At 38.7% G+C, this 19,673-nt stretch overlaps 1 protein-coding gene across 1 annotated transcript in view; it reads left to right on the top strand.

The window, feature by feature from the left end:
- The first annotated feature begins 2,314 nt into the window (after window positions 1-2,314).
- LOC110989132 (uncharacterized) overlaps window positions 2,315-19,673 on the top strand; it is a 39,092-nt gene continuing 21,733 nt past the window's right edge. The window contains exon 1 of the mRNA XM_022253276.2: window positions 2,315-2,700. The gene's annotated coding sequence lies outside the window, so the exon portion shown is untranslated. The remainder of the gene's footprint in view (window positions 2,701-19,673) is intronic.

Raw genomic sequence — 19,673 nt, forward strand, 5'->3', positions numbered from 1 at the left:
AAGAAACGTTCAGTTTTGTCCAATTGTATTTGTCTGAACTTAATTCCTCAACTGATATGTCCTGCTGTTATTTTTTTTAATCGCAGTTCAGCAGCACAGGTTTCCCTGTTGCTGTCCCTTCAGGGTCGTCGCCCTTATAAGGGAAAACATTTTGCTTGAAATGACAAATTGAATGAGATTGCTATCTAAGAAACAATCCAACCTAAATCGAAGCTGTCGATGATTAATGCTATCCAACCTGTATGAAATGATTCTACAAGACTGAACTACCATGAGGGGATTTTGTGATACAAAGCCCACTGGGGGAGCCACTTCGTACATTACTCCTTCATTTTCGATTAAAGACAAAAGGCTATTTGCCGACATCTTCAAATCATATGTGTCGAGTTCGATTTGGCAACGACCCGATTGTATGGATAAACGAGCATATAGCTTTTCGAGATAAACCTACCTCCCCTTGAAAACGAGAGTAACCTGCCGTCAGTATCTCTGTATGTCTCTGTATTGTCTAGGCAATCCCTCATCCCCCAAGTTTACGCCAGTATTTGGTATGCTCTTCATTATAAATAAATTCACACATACGACATGTATTTCTTATCAGACCCCCAAAATTGAGTTACGGGTTAATTACAGATTTGAATAAAGTGTTTTGTGAGAGGTATTTCCAGGTAATTTCGCCCAAACATTGTTCAATTTAATACGAGGCTCGTTTAAGTTCCTCCCCTAAGCAGACAAACATCGAAACTTGTCGCTAAGTTTCTTTTATTAAAGCAGTCTTTCGTTATATAAATAAATTCAAATAGTTGGCTCGTTTAATCAAATTCTTTGGAAAACGTAGACAGAGACTGGTCGAGAATCATCTGCCAAACAATATAGCGTTTTGTTTGTTTTTTTGTTTTTTGTCAATGTGGCATGCGCCTTCTGGTTTGTATTTGCGTATAAAAGTGGATTTTCAAGGAAGGAAAAACAGACAAGTTAACAGAGCAAGTGTATCGAAGACGAAATATTTTTGTGTCAAACAAAAATCCTACATTTGTTTCTTTCAACTTTCGCTAACATTTCGTTTTGAATTGTGAGAAGAACTGTTAACGTGAAGAAAGAAACCTGAGTTCAGGTTCATACTCAATTTCAGACACGCTTACACAAATAACAACATGATAATTCGAGGGAATTATTTTGATTAATTAAGACAGTTGTATTATACGAAGCAAATTCTCAAGCCAAATTACTTTCTTACTTACAGTTTGCTAATTCCAGTGAGGTGTGATTGCTGGATGGTCCGGAGCTTATTCGTAAATTGGCAATTTTTAAGTGCTATACATGTAGTATGATTTATAATATTGGAACGAGATTGATTGCAGGTCTGTCAGTATAAAGGATTGCCTGTGTTTTAAGCCCTATCAGGATGAGTTTTTACAGGATTCCCCATCTTTTTTTTCTGTAGCGGGTAATCATGGACGGGCTGCGTTTAGGGCTGGGATTTTGATGCGCTTTAAGGAAAATTCCTAAAATTCTGGTGTCACTTATTTGAAGACTGACATAATCTCTCCAGTTTTACTCATTTTATTTTTCAAAAACGAAGAACTTGTAATTTTTGGGTCATAAGAATTCCAAATTCAGCCATTTATCATGGCTCATATTGGGAGTACACAACTCTACGTGAAATTCGCTGGTGAATTGTACTCTACGCCCTCAACCGGCAGTGCTCGGTGTAGATATGGCGAAGTCTTTCGGATTCACGAGTGACCATTGCATAGTGTTCTTAATGGAGAGCTGGACACAGCATTGTTCTCCTGTCATCAAACTATCCAGTCTAAATGACAAGCTATTCAGCTAAATTTTCAAAAACGAATTCTTATCACTAGTCTTCCCCTGCTATTTGCAATCTGGTGACTAGAATTTGAGGCAAATCAAGGTGTCCATGTTGAAAAGTTGCTTCCTGTCATGCAGATTTTTCTTTTTCATTAAAGGGGTCTGGCAGGTGTGGCCCTACTGAGGCAGCACTAACGTTATACCTTCCGGCTTACTGCTTCTCCTTCAGCTTTAATCGTTTCCGTGATGTCTTTGGGGACATGGAAAGCGGAGGCTTTGCCATTCTATTGTACATGTACTTCCAAAAGGAAGTTTCCCCAGTCCCCACTGCGTCATCGCTCATTTATTCTCTCCAGATTCCAATTACATGTACGCCCACAGCATCCAGTCATTCAACCGGAAACTAAATAGCAACGTAAACTCAGGTTTGACAGCACCCCGATGTTCTGCAATAAATAAAAATCCCACTTGCTAGAGTGTGATTCCAAAAGAGCGTAAAAGAAATTTGTTGCACAGTCCTTTTTAATTCTCCCCACCTGAAGGCCCACACAACGCCAACACGCGATGTTTGGCGCAGTGATTTGCTCGCTCATGCGCTGTGGCGGGAAGGATCGACTGAAGGCGTAACTTTGCCATTTAGCTGTGGCTGGTTTGGACGTTGGCTATATTATTGTTTCAAACTGTCGCAGCTTTCTGACATTACTTCTGGACTGGCAGCATCCAACAGGCCGACAAGAGTTCAAAGCTTCTCAGAACCAGCAAGGAGAGATCGAGTTACTTTAACTAGCGGTCTGCAGGGGAATCGAGTGATAACGCGGCAACGAAACTGTCAAAAACCAGTGATTACAATTTTTGCGGGTGGAATACCAGACACTCCTGATCAACAAGGTAATTGTGACATATGATTCTTTTGTTTGTGACAACACCACCTTTGCTGGTTTTTTCTTTCTTCTTCTTTTTTGTTGAAACTCATGTTTGTGAAAATTGAAAAATTGAAATTATTTAGTTCCAGTTTTCTCAACATTACGGTTAGAATGCGTTTAAGAAGAGAAAATGCAAAGTGCATGTGGTCTGGCATTAGCAAATTGATGTAATCTAATACGTTTTACCAAGGCGTTTTCCCCTTAACACTGACCAAGTCATTGTATTTATACACCTCAACGCGACATGATAACATGCTAGTGCTTAATTTTGCAGTAAGGAGGCTCGTAAGGATAAAACAGTAGGACTCCTCGAGTGGCTGCTCAAATGGAGCATTCAGTTTATATATACTTCCTAATCAGACCAGCGTTTGCCACATTTTTCTGGCGTATTAAAGTTCAGTCAGAAACGAGATAACCCAAGGTTGCTACCATTGTAATTCCACGCAAAAGTAAACGTAGTGAGTACTTTCTTCAAACAGGAAACTTGGCTAGCAATTCTGGACAAATTTATTTACATTTTCCGATACATTTGTCGACATTATAAATTTTGAAAGCAACGTAAGCGAACTTGGTTTAGGTAACTGTGATTCAATAAATTTCAAAGAGGAATGAATAGAGGCATGTCGGGAATAAAAATGACCCTGATAGATTGTAAATGTTACCGAATTCTACATTCAAACAAATTGAATTCTTGCCACTGTTAAAGATTTTATAATTGGTGAGCGTGCTCTTTGGTCTACTTTCACTGTTTCGTTTTCAAATTTATTTCATTTAACATATTATTTCACATATTATAACAGTATTTCATTCATTATTTCCACGAAAAGTGCAGCATTCTTTTTTGTTCTTTTTCATCTTTTTTTCTATTTCTACTTCCCTCAATACTTCGTACTTTTAGCCCGATGTATTACCATAAAGAATTTACTGCTTGGTATTGATTTATATTGGGAATGTGTGACACACTGAAATCTTTTTAATGATGCAAACTTTCGCCCTGCCATTTTATGCGACAAGAAAATTGGAAGTATACTCTCTGATGCAAGAACATGCACAATTTAGAGAAAAATTCATTTCAGTTCGTGTTTGGACTGTATATAAGAAAATAATGGTATGAGGTGACTGTTGCAGTCTTTGCCCTATCATCAGTCCACAGCTTCCAGTGCTAGGTGCAATACCTCCATGGAAATTAGCAAACCTAACACACAGATTTGCTTTTAAATGATTTTCAACATCTTGTCAGGAAAACAGACTGAGATTTATATTGGTACTCTGTCCCTGTATACTTATCAATATTGTGGGGTCTACCTCCCTTTAGATACCTTTATGCATGTATCTTAGTTTCCACGGCAAATACCGTCCTATTCTAGCGAGACACCAATTAGACACCGACGATCGTCTTTGGTGCCCCAGTGATATAAATAAAGTAAACTAAATTGGGAGTAGAAGCTATCTTGTGTCTCAAGCAAGGGCTGGTAAAGGTATCAGATTGATAAGATACGCTTCACGGTTTCACTGGAAGTCGGTAGGGGGTGATAGTGTGTGCATACACCAGTTTTGTCTTCTCTTTTGTTTTCTCTGAGCAAACAGTGGCTCGTGTGTCTGTGTCTTGTTGTTTAAACACTGTAGTGGCAGTGATTGTGCTCATGTTCCATCTATGCGGCATATTGCATGGTGAAATTCGTCTCGTAGAGCTATTGTGAAACTCCACAATTTCACATCTCACAGCGATGGATAGGCATTTATTAAACCCTTTATTTTTCAGTTACTGCAGAACTGATATAAAAAATAGGCACTGTGATTTAATCTAGGTAGTCTTGTTAGATAGTGAAAAAAATTATCGTCGCTGCCTGAAATAGAAATCGAAGAACCAAATAGTGCACACTGTTCAGCAGTAGTTTTTTTTTGTAAATAGTAATCATTATCCCAATTTAGAATGTAGTGCATTATTCAACTTAAATCACACTGATTTATAACTACCAGTATTCATTACGTATGCATATTCTGGTTGGTGGGATTTGCCTTTTAACTTCAGTGATTCGTGAAATGTTGGGATTTGTCTCTCAGTAGTTCCTTCTCCAGGCGTTATAAACAGATAACCCGAAATGTCTCAGCGTTACACAACCGGGGTACAAGCCTAATTGTTCGTTCTTGTTTCACTCAAAAGGAATTGGTACATTTCACTCGTTCCACAATCCACAGGATACATTTTGTACACATACGTAATGTACGTATAATTGATGTGCCAATTAGGATATATGCAATTTGGTCGACGAAGGGAATCTGTCAAAACTGCAGTGCATAATGAGTCTCGTCCCATTCTTCATTGTGTGTGAGGACTTTTTGTAGTTTGCATACTGTGGTGAATGGTATGGCTAGTGGTTAAAAATAACGCAAACCTAGCTGACCGCTATGGTTTTGAACGTATTAATCTGAACCATAGTTAGTTCACTTGAGTGACAAACAAAACCCGATGGACAAGAAACACTAGCTAAACCGCTCTGGGATGGGTAAGGTAAGAACTTTGTAGGCCCGTTGATGACTTTATCGTTGAGTGTTGATGACGGGCTATTAAAACGTTTTCAGTATCATTCAATGTTTGGTTTTTGCTCTCCTTTCAGTATCAGATCGCATATTAAAAATCTCGCCTTGCGTCCGCCGTAAGGTTCCCCTGTACGCATCCTGACAAAATTTATGCTCACGGGAAGCATAAAAGGATGCCGTGTGATGTTTGATGTTTGTGATGCAAAGTGCGTCGGAACAATATGATGAAGGATATCGGATGGCGTAAAGAGCTCTCGAGGAATTCTGAGATATCCACACAATTAACCCACAGTGCTAACCCGTACACGCTTTTTGTTATCTCCCCGGTCTCTAACATTTAATAAAGAAATTACTGCATGTTCTCGAAGTGCACGTCATACTTGCAAATAGGAATTCTGCACAGAAGTCTGCCTGTATCATCACTGCCTTTAGCCGAATGGACAAAGAGTACGGCTTTCATTAAAATTGTTTCAGCGCTGAAGAAAAAACTTCCCACGCGTGAGTGTGCGATGTGGCATAATAAAGTAATCCCCTGCTCTGGGATTATTATGCATGGTGCGTGATTGGAGCCAAAAGACTTGTATATCAATAAATTCAAGGTCGGTGCCTGATGTTGCTTGCTAGGAGATAAAAAAAAGACGAAAGTAGCTGCATTGACGTGTGTTAACACGGGCACACGTCTTCGTACCGGCTTTGGCGATCTGCACTATTCTGAATTAACCTTCAGATTGATTCGGCCCTGCCATTCGACCAGGAATCAAATTCGGCTTATAAGGTGTTATCATACCTGCAATTCAGACAGTAAAATTTCATAAGGTAATTTATGTTTTCCATGAGTTAAATATTAAGCAACTTATAATCATACATTCTTCGCTTTTTTCTTTGTTTTCCTTTAATTTAATAATCTACACGTGCAGCCGGAGTTATCTATTTTCCGTACACACGTGGACAACTGCCGCACCTGCTGCACCAGTGGTCGTTTTTCACGGTCATTATACCTCCCCACTCCATTATCATCGATTTTTCCATCAATCAAACCGTATCCGAAACGACCATGGAAAGAACAAGAGAGTGGAAGGAAGTCAAGAGCAAAAAATAATGTTTAAGTGGCTTTTCATACTTTTTTCATCCGCTCTGTTTTCTTTTATTACGCGGAATAGCTTGACGGAGCCGACAGCTGCCGTAGGACTGCACCCTGAGGCCCCGTCACGAATCAGGGTTCTGTCCGATCGCCGTCATCTTTTGAAAACAGATCCACCCGGTGAACAAGATACAGTTTCTTCCGCTGCGACAGATGAAATGTGAGACACCTATACGCGGGTCTCGTGCTCTATCATGCAATATCAAATGAGCCTCATCTCGCTTTCCACACACACACTGGAGTAATATCCGATTGTATTGCGAATTCGGCATGTATAGCTATGCAGGTGGAACTGGAAGAGCAGAGCGGATGTAGTTGGTTTGGTTTTTGAGATGTATTCACACAAAAATGGACCCAGTTCATCCTTTTCTTCCTCTGAAATAGAGCGGCAACTAGATAAGTTGTGCCCGACGGGGAGGTGTCTTGTATGAAAGCGTCCGACCTGCATGCAGTTTCGACGACTTTATTATTCATATGCTAGTTGAAATGCGTTAGGCCTATTTATAAAGACGACGTTTGTGACGGATCACATTATACCGTTAAGATGTGTTCTTCGGGTATTGGTTTCAGGTTAAACTCACTGCCGTATCTAGTGGGGCCAGAGGGCGCCACGCCCCTCCCCCAAGTGAGTTTTTTCTGTTGCTGACGACGGCCAGAGTGTACTGTCCGAAACTTTGAGTACCGTACGGTTCTTTTCAGGACCACACATACAAAGAGATATTTTTGTATGGCGCTACCGCAAACCTATTCCTTAATTTGCAATCTTCATGATGAAAAGCTGCAAAGCTCAGCTTGACTTTTTTTCCTTTACATGATTTGTAAAATAATGCGAGAAAGGCGATTAGGTGATTACTTGATTTCCTTTACTTCCCAAAGAATATGAAAAGCCCATAATAAATTTACACCACAGATAGGTTATGACAAAATGAAATTTCCCATAGTTTGCCCTCAACAACATTTGCCCCCCTTCCCAAAAAATGGATCTGGAGCCGCCCTTGGGTTATTCACTCCAAACACATAAGTCAGTTATAGATATGACTTCATTTTAGATATGACATCATGTCACATACAATGATCATGGTCATGACATTAATATTTGATATCAAAGTATCGATGATCACAGTGGTTGCAGATATAGGTATGAATATCGATAAAGACATGGCCTTTATAAACTGAATGAAAACTTACTGAATAAGAACATTGAATGGTTAATTTTTCCAATTTGATTTCTCCCGAACACGACAAGTAAAGCTAAATAAGGACTGTCTTTCGTCCTTAAAGGATTTATTTGGGACACATTTCCTATTTTCGCAGTTGGTTCAGTTGTTCATTGTTATTTTCCACTCTCAAAGAACACGAGCAAAAAGTAATGAATGCATGATTAATTTATGGTAGTTTCCATAACTCATGCGCCGAATGTGGACGTGAAAGATTTTTAAGAGCAAAACACGAAACCTTAAAGTCCCATCATTCATTATTGATGGCCGCTGCTGTAACAGGAAAGGTGTGAAGCCCACGTTAAAAGATATTATACATTCATAAAATAATATTCACCCGTAAAGTGCATGTGGGATAAGGTCAATATGTAATGGTGAATAATTGGACGTTGATAAGTTGTTTGTTTGCCATAGATCATGATATTTCCATTAATTAACCACGAAAAAAACTCAGCAAGGGAATTTCTCAAAAGATTGTGTCAGTGCGACTCCTTTGTTTGACATCCAAGTGTACTAAAGAGATTACTAATAAAGTGAAGTGTGCATTTTCACACATTTTGTTGCTTTACTTGTTTCTGTCACTTCTGTCATACACCCAGTTCATGTCATACGCTAGGATTATTTGGTAGAGATACGAACTTATTTTACTCGTTACAGCCTTTGATATTTTGTAAAGGAAACAGAAGCAGCAAAAGGTGACTTCAGTCAAATTAAATGATGTACTTTTACCAGCACAACTGAAGTAAAGTTCGCAACTAGATATGTGTGCCGCTTTCTCCTTGAAGGACCCATGCAATGTTACCTGTAGTAAAGTTCTTGTAAATTCTCTTTTGTGTCCTGCTTTTGAATTATAATTATGCCATTTGGTGGCATTTTTGTGCCTTTCCATTTTTACGCTATTGCAAAAGTGCAGTGCCGTTCAACTTAGAAACGTCATTGTTACAGCTGTTATCTTACATACAATTTTCATAAATTTGCATGTTTTTCTGTCATAAATTTTGTTTCTTGTGGTAGTTTGTTGTTCCTATTCATGACGACGAGTCGGTGAACAGATTAGTTTCACAAATATTTTTTTCAAATAGTTTTAGAACAGCACCCTTTTTCTTGGGGGGAATGCGTGGAAAGACGAAATCATTTTAACATGTACTTTTCAATGAGAGTAACCGACAAGAGACATTAAGTATTCTTCATGTAAGAGAAATAGAAAGTAAAATCCACATCATGGACAATCAAAACAGTTGATAAATTTTACAATTAAGCTGGTATCTTGAGGGCCCTTTTCCAAAGCTAGACTGACAACAAAAAAGACGCTTTGCGAAATGTACAGTCTATATACACAACTCTTCATCCACCCCATGCATTATTTCGAAGGAACTCATTTAATGGCCAAAATGATTAGCGTAGAATCTTTGGTTACTTAATCGACCCGTCGACGCAACCAACCATCCTGGTGTCAACAAACACTCTAGAAGTGCTGGCTAGCCTTCGCGCCTGAGATGTATTTAATGAATGTGTATCACCGTATAATCCCAGTCTCTGCCACCGTCTACGCCATTAGCCTTTTCTATTACAGTAACAGAAACACACTTTCTCCCTGGGGATAATTATTAGATTATGTTGTAATGTTTCGTTGAGGCTGACCTCCCATGCATCGTTTTCCTTTTAATATCGATACTCAGAGACTGCTTGTTTTCATTACATGGGAAAACTGAAACCACGGGAATGAATATTGACATTTCCGACGGCTGGGTAGAAAAAGATTAAAATGGTATGTTGAGAGCGATGAGCCACTTAGGTGAGTTTGTGAATTAAATGACAAAGCATAAATTATTTATTGTTTTGGGATTAATGAGTGTTAGGATAGTTTTGAGCTCATCTGGTCATCGGTAAATGCTGGTTTCAGAATGTCGGTATCAAACTATAATGTTGCATGGTCATCATATTTAATGATTTCATAATAATAAAGAAAAATTCCAACTCTGAATGAATCGGTTATGAATGCCTTTTCTCCAAAATTGTTATCAACATATAGCATTCCCCAAATAACGACAGTTTGAAACATTTTTGAAACATTTCTGTGACTAATATTTCATTACCACTTTATTATGTCAGTGTAATGTTTGAAAAACTGTAACAGTTTTATAACTCCAGACAAATTAATATTCTATTGAATCCTCATGTTGTCGTCATTATTTCATTGCCAACGCGAGACTCAACAATGTCCTACGCAAAAATGCATCTTGATAGAGGATTTTCTGACGAAAATGTGTGACCTATCTTGTCATAAATCTTAGTGACTTCGAGACTAATCCTTATCAACTGTTCAAAATATCTAAATATGACAGCTTCGGGTCAATCAAATTATTATCAGATTCACGACTAATTAATCAAAAACATACCATGGAATTCTGATTTGTTACTTTCCGTATTCCTTGCTGAAAGTATATCGAGATTGTTGATCTGTGCATTACGCCGTTTCATGTTTAATGTAGAATATGTTTTTGTCTGACAATATACGTCTCGATGTAGGTACGTTGGGCTTAACGATGGCACGTGACTTTACCAATATAGTTCTCTTTTGCTTCAGCCTGCTTTGTTACCACTGCCAATTGTGTTTGGAGCAAATGGTGTTTATAAAGTTGTAAAATATCGCTGTGAATAGACGTTTATGACCCCCTCTGGAAAAGTGCTGTCATTAGTAAGTGTATTATTCCCATACCTTAAAAGGTGTCTTCCTTCTTATTATTAATGACCTGCTTTTTGGTCTTGCCAAGTTAAAATTTGTTTTATGTTCAGATTGGCCCACGTTGTCGGCGAGGGGTGTGATTTTCAACAGCAGACATTGTGCCTTGAATCTCAATTCTCAAATACATCATCCTCTAAATTGGGGTGCTGCTTTGCTTCTTTTAGGAGTAGTGATAAACTTTCAGTTATACTTATTGAATGCCTTTTCTTGAAATTCACACCCTATTTACCTTGTTACTTCTGAATGCAGAATTATGTTCTGCTCGGTTCCCCCTAGAAAAATTGGATGCATGGATACTGAAAAGGCTAACAAAGGCTTGCCCTAAGAAAAACACACCACTGAAAGCTGGTGCACCCATAAGATGCTGATGCCACCTTGTGCCCCCTGCCCCCATTAGTAAAATCCTAGCTACGCCACTAAGCTAACAGTCCACTACAATAAAAATAGGGTAGACAGGACTCTTGGTTTGTCTTGTTAAATTTACTCTTGTAATCATCAGAAAAGTGTATTTAACTTTACAGCTGAGCTAGTATGCAACTGCGACATTTTTCGCTCAAAGCTTTCCGAAATCAATTGCAGTCCCGTGAACTGTAAATGCACAACATAGCTAGCTATTACCTGAGCCGCCTTACGGCCCATCTATAACAGGTGTCCAATATCCGCGTCACTCTCCAGCGTAGGCCTAAGATTTAACTTGGGCAGAGATTCTTGTGCCCACCTTCGATTTGCCTGTCACCTTGTTCTAGTATATATGGCAAGGTGTGCGCTTTCTTGACAAACAGCTGTCTTCGAAAGACTCTGGAATTAATAGTACCGGTCTCTCTGTCCCTTTCGCATTTGTTTGGGGTTTTATCTTCGTCAGGAGCGTAACTCAGAGATGGCGAAACTGGGAAAAAAAGTGACAGCTAAATCGAAGACGTAAATTTGACGGCATGGAACTGGCGTTGAAATTCTGAAGGGTGTGGTGCTGCTAACAGCTGACCTCCTTTGTCATGATAGGTCAAAAAAGTCTTACGTAGATTAAAAAGGAATCATTTGCCCTTTTCATTCCTTGCACAAATGCATTGTGGAATGCGCTGTCCATTGCCGACCACTTTATCTCATTTATTTTAGGTACTATATGATTGTAAAACCCAATTGTGGGAGCATTGTACACGTTGCCAAAAAGACGATCTAGGTATTTGAAATTTTATGTTACGGTGTGATGTAAATAAACAGCTATCGATCTATCGGCGTGGGTTGACAGCAAACATTCTGTGTATATTTGCATAGTATATGAAGTAGTGTCCAAGCTTATACGATATGGGTTTTTAATGTCAAATTCTGAAAGGCGCAAACGGTACTGTTTATAGTGCCAATCAGGTTTGTACATTAAACAATTTATATATATAAATCGATAATATGTTTTTCCACTGAAAGGTTGCAAAAACCGCGTTGCAGAAAACTGACATTCTATTTTACAGTCTGCTTTCACTTTATCTCCTGCATCCGTAAAAAAAAATAATTAATGTGTCAATGAATGTTTTATTGTATTTTTTTCTTTCTTTTTACCCAGGTGTTTGTTTTATTTCGATTTATTTTGTTATGTTTTCTTTTGTTAGTTTGATTTTGTTCTTATTTCTTGTACCTGACACATTAACACATTAGCCAATGACGTCAACAATTGACCTTTAAGCTACTCTTAAGCCATAATAAGTAATCCTTTCATTGTTTTCACAAAAGGAATGTATGACCTGCTCATGGGTCACATGTGAATATTTTGTAGGCCAGACACTAAAATGCGTCGATTACAGTTAAGTGTAAAGCACTCTTTGCTTGCAATTTTCCTAGTGTTCATGTTGTCCCTTAATGTAGCTTACACAGCAGAAATGGTGCGCAATACTTATTTTACTGGCATAATCTTAGTGCAAGCGGTACGTATTTCGTCGCCAACCATTTTACAAAGTTTCCTTCTGTTGCCGTTGTCGTCATCGCCCATTGCAGGAGCTATTACAAGGTCTAAACGCAATAAACTGCTTGTGGTTTGCTTTGATCAGTCAGTCATGAGATGCTTAACATCGGGTAATCAATAATCGCCTGTACGAATCCGGTACGGGATACCGGGTAATTACAACCAACCGTCCCGATCGAAACCAGCCTCACATAACAGGACAAAGCATAATATTCAGCACCACGATGGCGTAAAAGAACGCTGTTAAAGACCATATGACGGCATTTCTTTCTGCTCTTCAACTGTTCCCTTGTAGGCGATCGATTCTACTTTTTTGACAAATCGAGACGTGAATTAGGTCTATTCTGTGAGTCACTAACCAGAAAATGGGTGACGGTAGACTAAGTTCAATATGGTGCCTAATGGCTGTTTCCCACTTTTGAGAAACACGTCCTTTTAGCCAAAGCGAGGGCACAATTTCCAAAGCCATTAGGACATTTTTTCTCCTAAACCCTGTCCTTAAATTTGTTTTCATTGGATCAACTTTCCCCCGAAAAGCACTCTTTTTTGTTATAGCGGTGGTATCAATACAAAGAGTAGATCTAATTCTCAAATTGTCCAATTTCATCACGACCACTTTGGGAAATTTTGCCAAATTTCGCTGGTTCTGCATACTGCGTTTTATCAAGTCGTGAATCACACGCTTTTAATGTTTAGAACAAATACTCCACCTCAACCCCGCTTCCCAATAATTTACGACGCAGTATTTCACATACGAATTGCTAAAGTGTTATTAATGACTGCTTGTTTGTATACCATATGTCTATCAAACCTGTGTAGCATATTTTGTTAGCTGTAAATTACCGCATACTTTTTCTTGAGTGCCATTGATACGCCATAGTGCTAAGTGTTTACACGTCTGATGTTTTTGCACGTCTGAATTATGTAGCATTTCTGTGAACTACATCTGTAAACATACGTTTTCCACGGAACAGTTACAAGTTTTAAATCTGTTTTGCATTCACTCCTTTCGCGAATTTCTATTTGAAATTTTACATTGTAAATGCAGTTATTCACATTGATGATTTATTCATCCATTTTGGTGTTACTCTCTGAAAAGGGTTCGTTAAAGAACAGCTGTGCGAATATAAACGTGAATTTATGACGTAAGATCAAATATTCGCGCTGCGCATTCGCAAAAGCTGGGCACATTTCAACTCGAGCAAAATTTTGCTGTAAATGGCATTCACATTCGAGTGTAGTATATGTACAGCCTTCACCAAAAGTATAGTCAGTCGATTAACGTTGGCCAAGAGTTACAATTGCCCATTTTCAGAGGGTATAATTCTTGAAACGCAGCAGTGCAACGGTTATTGGATGTGAGGGTGAATACAGAACCAAAGCGGGGGAATTTATTTGGGGGGTCTACAGAATACGGAATTTTTTAGCTACATACCTGTTCTTTATTATATTTCCGGTAAGTATGAAAGAGCAAGAATATTGCCTCTGAGAGCCCCGTTGCCCTATCCCAACCACGATCTGCCCTTATGGGTAACATATACTCATTTTATTTCGAGCAAATTTTGGAAACAGTTGTAGTACTCAGTTTTGGTTTAGAATTGTTTTGTCTACGTGATAAAAGTCGAAGGGAGAACAACAAATCTGCGCCACTTTTGGACAGTATAAAACTGTGCGCAGAGCATGCTTCCATTCGAAGAAACACTGAATTCCTCGTGTGCTGCTGTCAGCAGTGGACTCTTTAGCACAGATTTCCGCCACTTCAAGACATTTTGCCTAGCGGTGTGCGTGCAGACACAGTTATGCAAAATAGCTGCATCCAACTCGTCTGCCTGACACTAATGACAAGGCTGATAATTTTTAATATTAATCAATAATATTATGTGCATTTTAATCAAAGTTTGGTTTTCATTTGTACATGGAACGTTGGTGCCATGTGAACAAAAATTAATGCGTCAACTTTTTTTTTCCTTTCTATTTGCTAGCGGCGAATCAACATAGATAATTTTTGTGATATCCGATATATCAGAAACAATGAAAATTAAGTATTAAATTATTCAATAATGTCGCACATGATGAGGATCTTTCTGTCAGTAGAATGCAAATGAAAACCGTTTGTGCAACCAACCACCTCAACAACTTGTACATATCTCGCCCTATATTATTTTCACCAAGAATATTATGCAGTGTGGATAAGGACCTGTGTGAGGCGGCCCAGGCGACGGTATATGTCATAGACTTGACAGATGAAAATAAATCAAAATCATTCTAGATGATCCAAAAAGGTTATTTGACAAACCACTCCATGCTCAATCATAGCAGGGCTGGTCAGCCAAATGTCAAGTAATTTTCCATTCATCATTTTCAGAGCTAGATTCCGTCGCATTAGGCCTATACTTCATATCTGCCATGATCACAAGGTACACTGTATAAAATCATGATGAGGCTTGGTAAATGTCTGCCCCCCGCCCAGTGTGTCAATTTACTGTCTTGGTTGGGTTATTAATGCGTTACAGTATTGTATCATCAACATCTCAAGTGTGCACTTTGACTCGGACAATATTTAATTATTCCCGTGTGCGGAAAACGAAATAATCCGCATCATTGTGTATTTGCCTCAGGAATCGCACTCGTAGCTCGCGCTGCATTACTCCAGTGCCCTTCGTCATCAAACTTGATCAACTTCATCTTCCGTATGTAATGTGAAGGAGTGTTTATAGTGCTACCCACCGTTGTATTTCACCATCAGTTTAATTCAATCAAGTTGTTGATGTGGGTTTTGTCGAGCAAATTATCTAGATAAAGGAAACCTGATACTGTTTTTTGGAACATTGCCTGTTTGAACATTGGGGCAGGAAGCCTGTACGTTACATGTGAGTCCCAACAATTTTTGGCAATGATTTGGTTCAGTGCATGTTTGTAGAAGAAATATGACAGAAATTCCCACATATAAATTGATTCAATTTCATAAAAAAGTTTTTGGACAGTGACTGCAAGTAGCAGTATTTTTGTCAAGATTCGCATTACTTTAAGAGCCACAAGAGCATACCTGTATAATTGGAAGACCCTGTTGAACCATGTGGTTATTGATGGTGATTATACCCTGTTATTAGTCGTCTAACACTGAGATATATATTCTTTCCTATTATTCTAGATGAACTCTTTCAAAAAGTTTAATCATGACAGCTTGTCATCCTGTCCTTAGTTCAAGGGATCGGAGCTTTATATATATCGCTGTAACCTCTGGCCCGCTCTTTATCAGTTTCCGATTTTAACAAGTAAGCAAAAGACCCTGTTAAGATTAGGGAAAACATTGTTTATATTTAAATAGGGAAAAGTTTTGAGAATCTGTCTGATACAGTGAATAAAAAAATTTGCAAGACCAAAAATTCACGCACCCTAAGGGCCTGCCACGTAGGAGGAAAATTACTGCCTTCTCTTCCATAGGAATCGATATTCCAGGCACATCCTGGGTACTTGCCGGGTTGTTGGGCCCAGATAATATAGTGTGGTGTGTTCACACTAATTACCTTTGAATGCCATCGATTTTAACCACTGTCATCACGCCGTATAAGCCGCGGCAACGGGGCGGCCTAGCCAGGCGGTGAATGTTGCGATTTACGGACGGCCAGCTTATTGGAAATCTTCTGCGATTCTGCGATTGCTTTGTGAGGTCCTGTCAGGACGGAAACAGTAATTGGCCAGTCTCGGAGCTGCTTCATGCCAGTGATTGAAATGTGGAGTTTGACTTTTCTGGCCAATATCACGGGGTTTCAGTGTTTTTCACAATTGAAGTAATAATTCAGCTCGAAAGAAAGAGCGTGTTTGGTTGTTATTACCTCTGGTAACGTAATATAACGACGAACGAAGATAAATTTAACAGATTTAACGGATAAGATGGGTGTTGTTAATTATGTCAATTATGACACACTCCTCTTCGTTGTAGAGCATTTGTCTGCTCAATTTTCTTATTGTATATGCCGTAATCCAATGTGCATGCTTAAAATGGATCAGCAGTACAATTTATTTTTCTGAGGAATCACTTTTTGTGCATTGTGAAACTAGGTACGAAAACCGTTTGAAATCTTTATTGGGATGAAGTGAACAATTAAGTGCACTATTTTAAACGTTCAAAATTTGACCAATATTTTTTTAGAGAATGGAGAGCGCTAAATTTGCAATGATCATTTTTAAAGTTATAAATAAATTTTGCTACAATTTCTTGGGTTTAAGAGCACTGCTAACTATTTCTAAAACGTTTCAAATTAAATACAATATGAAATCACGAGTCTTGAATATTTATGGAGGAATTTTGGAAGGTGGACGACAATAGATATGTACAAAGCTTTAATATATCGAAAGAACAACCTTTAATTAAACATACAAATCACAATTTTCAAAGTATACTAAATGCTTTATAGTTTTCTTTAGTCAATATCTATGTGTTATAATCCGAAATTCCTGATTTGCATCACTAATTCGAACATTGCTCCATACATTTGTGCACACTTCTTAATTACTTTCACCTAAGGTTTGATGTTTAGTCGGACGACGTCAAAAGCACTGTACCAAAAACGTGTTTGTATCGAATCATGACGAGAAGATAATCTTCATGAGCAAAGCGCCTAGGTTACCTCTGCTGTATGTGGTCACAAGTCCAAATAAAACGTGGCGTTTGGACAAGAGTTCTGTCTAGAGATAACCTGTGAAATACCGGGGTTCTTACTTGATGCCACTGTACAAAAAAAATCTGCCAAAAGTGTTAGGCAAATCATTTGATAATCCGCAAAGAGGGGTAAGTTTGGACTCGAACTATAGTTTGACCAGTAGTCAATTGCTTTTTAACAATGCGTTTGCACAATTGAGTTACACACTTGAACGACCCTAGTCGATTTATTTTTAATCTCATCGTTACGATTCACCGTTGGCTATGTTTCTCACAGCGTACGTGGTCATTGAAATCTCGTACAGATATTTTTATATGAATTGTTCCCTCTGTAATGATAAATGAAATCGGCTATTGATAACCAGCGGTACGACCATACCCCTGAGCCTGGTCCCAAATGGTCGACTACATAGTCCAAATCGTCCATCGTTTGGGCGGTGTTAGCCGAACTATAGTTTTCTGTAGTCGTTGCTCAAACTTACCCCATAATGAGCATGCAAAGTAATAAGGTATTTAACAAAGCGGCAATAATAGCAACGCCTTCATTTTGTCCTAATAATGAAGGGACAAGAGAAACTGGCCTCCGTGATTCGGAGGTGCTACACCATAGCATTACAACCGAAACCATTTTGTTCGTTGGTGAAAAGCCACACTGGAAAAAGGCGCTTTAAATTCATTCGATTAATTTGGTTTAAAGCATCGGGTAGACATTTGACGTGGCCATGGTAGATGCAATCTTTCAAACACCCAAATATCGCAGTAGCAGCAGTAGTTGTTACTTCTCTTTTCCGTATATGATGAATCACAATAACGGATTCTTCCTCCACCTGTGTTTTGTTATTCGTATAGCGTGTCTGTCTAGGCTTATCGACCAGCCCCAACAGACATACCGCCAACCGCCAGCCCCAGATTCATCTTTTCCGGAGTTTGAGGGCTCTCGCCCTCTCTCTCTCACTGAAGTTATATTCCATCTGGCTGACAAATTTATTGCCTCGTTAGCAATGGTTAATCTAAAAATTTTGACATATGTCGTATTGTCAAAGCCAGGGACGAGCCCTCTGGGTTGCGGGTAGACGTTCTATTGGGTTAGAAGAAGGCTGTCTAGAGATGCTGATAGCCTGGATGACAGTAAAGTTAGTTTGATGTTAGACATTGGACATTCCCATTGGTTTGTACAGGGAATGTCTAATAAGTTTCTCTACATTGGACGTTCCCTGTACAATCCTGTGGGAATGTCCACTGTGTCGAAAAACACCACACGTTCGCTTTGCAAACCAATGAGAATGTCCATTATCGAACTAACTTTACTGTCATATAGCCTGGTCGTGCATTTCTTTTCTGGTTTAATACGGCTGAGAGGTGAGTTACGGTGCGCCTGTTTTTTTTTCCTTCTGCGAGTCTAGTGGGCTAGAAGTGGGTGTTAAAATTTATCGCGAGCGCTTTATTGCAATGTTTCTATGCAGCCAACTTTGATTTTATGGGGTCACTTTCTGTTGCTGGTTCAGTCTTAATTAACCGTTGTTTGCGTTAATACCAGGCATTAAAAGGACTTTCTGGAGCCGCATGCCCCAGATTTCATAGATGTGCAGTAAACCTTGGCGTGGGGAAATCAGAAGGAGTACACGAAAGTTTAAGTTATTATATTATATTTTAGTTTACATTACATTATTGCACTTTGTTTATCAAATCAAATTTCAAAGCAGTGTTTTAAATTAATATAAATTGTTTTTAAAACTTGTCTATTACACCACAATCACTTGTCTGACTGCATCTAATTACTCCGTTTATGACGTCATTTTTAATGTTTTGTTAACTTTAAATCAATACAGAAACGTTAATTTCACCTAATATTGAGCAAAAATTTTAATCCTGGTTAATATCTAAAAACTGTTTCTTTTTGTTTACTGTTAGCTGTCTCATAACCATAAGGCTAGCGTCACCCTAGTCTTCCCCGATATCTCTGGGGGAAAACGCGTTAATGGTTATCCAGCCAAACAGCGCATTTTTGTCCCACGAAATACATGTGTTCATCCATCTTGCACGCGTGTTTGGTGTTAAGCGACCGTTTTCAATTCTACGTGGTCTGTCCGGCAGGGAATCTGTTTTGCTAGGCAACCATCCAAACATCACGGAAATAGGCGTTGCTGGCATACTTAAATGGACAGGGTGTTTACTCCTGTCCCTTAGTCGAGTATGACCAAGTCAAAAACGGAACATTTTTGTAATCTCTTGTTCTACCTCGGCCATTAAAAATAAATCGAAATTTACCGATTTTTCTCAGAACATCGTAATGATAATTCGGTAAACTAGATTAAAATCAAATCAACAACCAGATTTCTTTTATAAATGATGCTTTACAAAGTCCTGTGTTTTCGATCTTATAGATCTTTTACCGACTAAAAAGAGTTCACAGAAGTAATGCAGTGATTAACATTAATTAGGGGTGAGAATCCGTGTATCAAAGCATGTGAAAAGCTGCCAATATTTGATAAATTATCAATGATCTTTATGTACTTGTATGTGTCTTTTTAGACAATTGCTTTAGGCACCAAGTCAAAATAGAAACGGTTCATGAAGTGGGAAACGATACATAAACGATAAGCTCCTTACCCGCTTCAGAGTAAAGCGGGCAACGATATCACTACCTGAATGCTTGTGGTTCGATGAACACCACTCCTG

This window comes from Acanthaster planci, linkage group LG13 (genome assembly GCF_054643075.1).
Source record: "Acanthaster planci isolate LZ-2023a linkage group LG13, COTS_SCS, whole genome shotgun sequence".
In the NCBI taxonomy this organism is placed as follows: Eukaryota; Metazoa; Echinodermata; class Asteroidea; order Valvatida; family Acanthasteridae; genus Acanthaster; species Acanthaster planci.